A 5,920-nucleotide genomic window follows, 5' to 3' on the forward strand; every position below is an offset into this window, starting at 1 on the left:
TACCCGAACCACTGCGCCTGCGCACGAAAGGGATTGGCCGTCTTCGCTGACGTGCGCCTCTGGCCAGCGTCAGCCCCCGGACGTGGCTCCTGGATCTAGGCGAGGCCTGTGAGCCACTGTGTACTGGGCGACAAATACAATCCCACAATGCCTCGCTTCGTCACTTCCAATCAGACTCGAGGAGAGACGTTTCTGTTTAGAGAAATGCATCCTGGAAGTTGTATTCCTTGATTCCGGAAAGGCGAGCTGTGCATTGTGGGTTAGGTAGTAAGCCTCCGTTCTTTTCGCCCTTTGGGCGTCTTTTTCTACGCAACGCGCTAAAGATTTCCTGGTGCCACGGAGGTACATATTTCACCCACGGGACCAGACACTTGCCCTAATGGAGGAGTGAAGACAGGCCCAGTTTTCCCAGAAGATAAGTTGTTAAAAGCCTGCCGCCAGGTCCCACTGACGCTACCTAATCCTAATCCTATGTCTAGAGGAGAGCTCCGAGACTTTTTTGTAGACTATTGCAGCTTTTAAAGAGGAGCCAATTTGAAGGGCTTGCTTTTTTTTTTTTTAATCTTTCCTAGAACAAGCATGGAAGATTTATCCCTTATGTTGAGGAAGTGGAAAGACTCCTCAGTTCAAAAATATTTATGATCTTAGAAGTTCCCATTGTGGCTCAGCTGTAACGAGCTCAGGTAGTATCCATGAGGATGTAGGTTGGATCCCTGGCCTTGCTCAGTGGTCTGGCGTTGCCATGAGCTGCAGCGTTCGTTGCTGTGGCTGTGGCTGAGGCTCGCGGCTGCAGCTCCCATTTCCACCCCTAGCCTGGGAAGTTGCATATGCTGTGCGTGCAGCCCTCCAAATAAAAAAAAAGAAAAAAAAAAAAGATCTTAATGTTTTCCAAAGTAAGGTATACAATTTGCAAAAAAAGATGTATAAAAGAGCAACCTCCCCACCTCCTATGGGTTTCTTCTATACTGTTGGTGCCGTTTAGTATTAAGTCATGCTCCCTATCTTTTTTTTTATCATTATTATTATTATTTTGTAATTTTTTGGCTGGCCTAAGCAGGCATATGGAGTTACCAGGCCAGGGATCAGATCCCATTGTGCCACAGTGGGACCTCCTCACCAACCATTTAGATCTGGTTAGAGTTTAACTGCGTTGGAAAATACATTCTTGAGCTTCCAACTAGATAAATTACTCAGGCTTTAAAAAATCATAACCACTCTTCATAGTTAGGATTTCGCATTCAATATTACTGTTGACAACCCTCTTCCCTTTACCCCCTTGTGTGAAAACGGTAAACGGGCCAAACTCTAGTTTGTTTTTCTGTGTTGTTTGCAATGGACTTGGCACACCATGACTCTCAAATATGGTTGAATGATGGTGGGATAGATAAACAAACTGTAGTATCTCCATACTGTGCAGTATTCTCAGGAGTTTAGGATGATGTAGAACTGTAAATCTAATGAAAAGATCGCTAAGATACATTTACTGAAAAAGGCCAAATAATGACTAAGTACTGTAAGGAAAGGTAAAAATGTAGATTTTCCGTGTGTGTGTGTGTGTGTGTGTGTGTGTGTGTGTGTAAATGCAGAACAAGAGCTTTGAAGGAGAGTCTGTAATAATGATAGTGGTGTAACTGTCTAGCCTATGTGGAGGGAGGAGGGCACCTTCCCAGAGAGTGAGGGAACCTAGTTTGGAAGTGGTAGTCAAAAGACAGCTTTATTTTGGAGTTCCTGCTGTGGTGCAGTGGGTTAAGAATCTGACTGTAGCAGCTCAGGTCACTGCATAGTTCCACAGCTATGGCTCAGATTTAATCCTTGTCCCAAAAAATTCCATATGCCTCCTGTGCAGCTATTAAAAAAGAGGGAAAAAAAGGCTTTATCTATTTATCTAACTTTTAAAAATCTGTTTTATTGAGATATAATTGATATGCAATAAAATTCATGAATTTTAAGTGTACAGTTTTATGAATTTAACAAATGTACAGTGTAGGCAACACCATAATCATATTAGTCATTTCTATTACTGCAAAAAGTTCTCTCATACTGCTTTTTAGTCATCCTCTTCCTTCACTTCAAGCCCTTGGCCAACCACTAATGTGTTGTCTCTATAGATTTGCCCTTTCCAATATTTCTTGTAAATGGAATCATACAGTATGTAGTCTGTATTTCATGTGTGGCCTCTTTCCCCTAGTAAAATGCTTTTGAGATTCATCCATGTTATAGCATGTACCAATACTTTTTTCTTTTCATTGTCAAGTAATATTCCATTGCATGGATATACCACTTTTTTATCCTTTCCTCAATTGATGGCCCTTTTTGGGTTATTTGAAGTTTTGAGCTTTTATTAATAAAACTGTTCATACATTTGAGAACATGTGTGGGTGTGGCTATATTTATTTTTATAAGATGAATATATTTATACACTACTTATTTATTTATTTATTTATTTATTTATTTATTTATTTGTCTTTTTGCCATTTCTTGGGCTGCTCCCGCAGCATATGGAGGTTCCCAGGCTAGGGGTCTAATCGGAGCTGTAGCTGCCAGCCTACGCCAGAGCCACAGCAACGTGGAATCTGAGCCACGTCTGCGACCTACACCACAGCTCACGGCAACGCCAGATCATTAACCCACTGAGCAAGGGCAGGGACCGAACCCACAACCTCATGGTTCCTAGTCGGGTTTGTTAACCACTGTGCCACGACGGGAACTCCATACACTACTTATGTAATTTAAAAAATGATCTTTGAATTTGATAAGTTCACCACTGTTTTTGGAGTTCCTGTTGTGGCTCCATGGGTTAAGTACCCAACTAGTATCCATGAGGATACAGGTTTAATTCGTGGCCTTGCTCAGTGGGTTAAGGATCCAGTGTTACCGTGAGCTGTGGTTAGATCACACACATGGCTGGGATCTGGCATTGCTGTGGCGGTGGCAGTTGCAGCTCCGATTGGACCCCCTAGCCTGGGAACTTCCATATGCTGCACATGTGGCCCAAAAAGAAAAAGTAATGGGATTTTATACTGCAAAGCAACTACTTTTTCAACTGAATAATATACTGTGGCTGTTTTAAAATACGAGTACCTGTAGATTTACCTGGTTCTCTTTTTTTGGCCACACCATGGCATGCAGAAGTTTCCAGGCCAGAGATCAAACCTGCACCACAGCTGTAACCAGAGCCACAGCAGTACTAATGCTGGATCCCCAACTCACTGAGGTCCCTACTTTATTTGCCTCACAAAGATGGCATAAATTTTATACATAAATCTTAAACTAATTTAAAGTTTCTTCCAGGGAAACTTTTTTAAAAAATAGGGAATGCAACTGTTTGACTACTTTCCTTCAAAGTATATATAGCATTCACATTCCTGACTTCCAGAAGAACTAGTACTCTGGTTTTCTGGAAACTTTAAAGCAGAGTGATTTTATGGCAGGAATTTATCTTGAGACCACAAATTCCACTAAGATTTGTATTTACCATCTAACATTTACGAAAGTTTCAGTGTTAAAGCAGCAGCAGGCTCAAAATGGAATCATTTGTGTCTCCCTCACCCAACAACAGCAAACTAAGATTTAATTGCAATTTAAACCCTTCCCAGAAATGTGCTCCTTAAAAGTCAATCTGAAAATACAGATAGCAGTAGTGAGGTAATCTCCATGATAAAGACCCCTGCCATTTCTTCTCTCTCCTCAAAGAAGATGGCCTGGCCTGAAACTATCCTTTCTTTTTGCTGATACCTTTTTGTCCAGCCCTCCTTCTACCTGTAAAAACCTTCCATTTTTGTACAGCCCCCTGGAGTGCCCTTCTCTCTACCAGTAGAGGTGCTACCAGACTCATCAATTGCTGAATAAAGTCAATCAGATACTCAAGCCTACTCAATTAAATTTTTGTTTTTTAACAGATTGGTGGCAGGAAAGGATCTGAAGCAAACTTTGGAGACATTCAGGGATAATGAGAAACACAGACTTGGTGCCCTCAAACCCTCTCTTTCTTGCTGTTTCCCATTGGCCTTTGAGCTTCCCTCTTTTGTGTTCTAGCCCCCAATTTACTTAGCTTTCCTTTACAGATCAGGTCACCTTGAGGTAGAAGAGGGTTTTGCCCTGAGAGAATCCTTTCAGAGCAAAATTCCCCAGATGGAAAACCCCAGCCCTTAGATATGTCACTGGGTTCTGTACTGGGAACTGCTAATGGTTTAGTCTGCAATTCCCCATTTGTTTGGAATCCTTCATGTTGGGAACTTTTGATGACAGTTAATTTCTCCATTTGTTTGCAATCATTTCATAGTCCCCATTCCTTGAGGTTTGCTGGTTCATTTCTTTCCCCAAACTTCCAAGGGATGAGTTCCCATTGTGGCTCAGCAGGATATGAACCTAACATCCATGAGGATTCGGGTTTGATCCTGGCCTCACTCAGTGGGTTAAGGATCCAGCATTGCCACAACAGGAACTCCTTGATGTACTTTTTATACCCTCAAAAATGGATCTAAAAGCCACTCTTTTATTTTTGGCTGCACCCATGGCATGTGGAAGTTCCCAGGCCATTGAACCCATGTCACAGCAGCAACCTGAGCTACACCACAGGAGATTTCCTAAAAGCCACACTTTGAGATGCAAACATCAGGGACATAATTCTTATAAAGAAAGGGAAACATTATTAAAAAAAAAACCTTTTGAGTGACTTTTATACAAATACTAGTAAATATAAGGTTTCTGTATCTATGTGTGTCTCTATTATGTTGTCTATATTTATGTATGTGTAAATGATATTCTCTACCTCCAGATGGTATTATCAAAATTAATTTGTAAATTAATTTGTAATTTTGATTGTCTTAAAAAGAAACAAATGCATATATATATGTATGTATGTATATATATATATATATATATATATACACACACTTGTTTGTATATGTAAATTAAGGATTGAGTATTCTGAAATTCACAATTACAGAGTTGTGAGTTTTAGAACTAAATACAGAACTAACCTAAATGTGTTCAGGTTTGATCCAGAATAAATAAAAACTATTTTAACTTCATTAGTTTAATTAAAACAGGCATGTTTCTAGAGTTATCAATATCAAATATAAAAATGTTTATTTTACCTAGGTTTACTGGTCAGGTAGGCTAACACTGTCTCTGTTAGAGCATTTGTCAGCAGGAAAGTAAGTATAATTATTGGGAGCAAGTAATAGATATATGATAAAAAAGTTTAAGGTGAAATCTTTATCAATAATTGTATTTTATGTGTACTTAGAAATAGTTTCCTAAATCTCTCTGGTAACTTAAAACCTTAAAGATTTTGCAAGTTGAATTTAATAATGGAGGTTAATTGAGTATCTGGATCATTTCCAAATGGGATAAAATACTAAAACATTAATTACTAAATACAAGTTCATCTACTTTTGGCTTCCTACTGCAGAGAAGCTAAAGAAAAAGGGGCAGATGCTTCTAGAAATTACTTTCCAAATGTTGGGGTTCCTATTGTGGCTCGGCGGTAACAAACCCAACTAGTATCCATGAGGATGTGGGCTCAATCCCTGGCCTCACTCAGTGGGTTAAGGATCTGGCATTGCCGTGAGCCATGGCGTAGGGAGGCAGCTGCAGCTCCAGTTCATCTCCTATCCTGGGAACTTACATATGCCACATGTGTGGCCCTAAAAAGAAAAAAAAAAATGATTCCAAAGAAAAAAAATTTTTTTAAGGCCACAGGTGCACATGGAAGTTCCTGGGCTAGGGGTCAAATCAGAGCTGCAGCTGTGGGCTTATACCACAGCCCCAGCAACGCCAGATCCTAGCCACATCTTCCACCTAAGTTGCACCTCACAGCAGTGCTGGATCTTTAACCCACTGAGTGAGGCCAGGGATCGAACGCACATATTCATCGATACTAGTTGGGTTCTTAAACCACTAAGCCACAATGGGA

The sequence above is a fragment of the Sus scrofa genome, chromosome 13 (genome assembly GCF_000003025.6).
Source record: "Sus scrofa isolate TJ Tabasco breed Duroc chromosome 13, Sscrofa11.1, whole genome shotgun sequence".
NCBI classification, from domain to species: Eukaryota; Metazoa; Chordata; class Mammalia; order Artiodactyla; family Suidae; genus Sus; species Sus scrofa.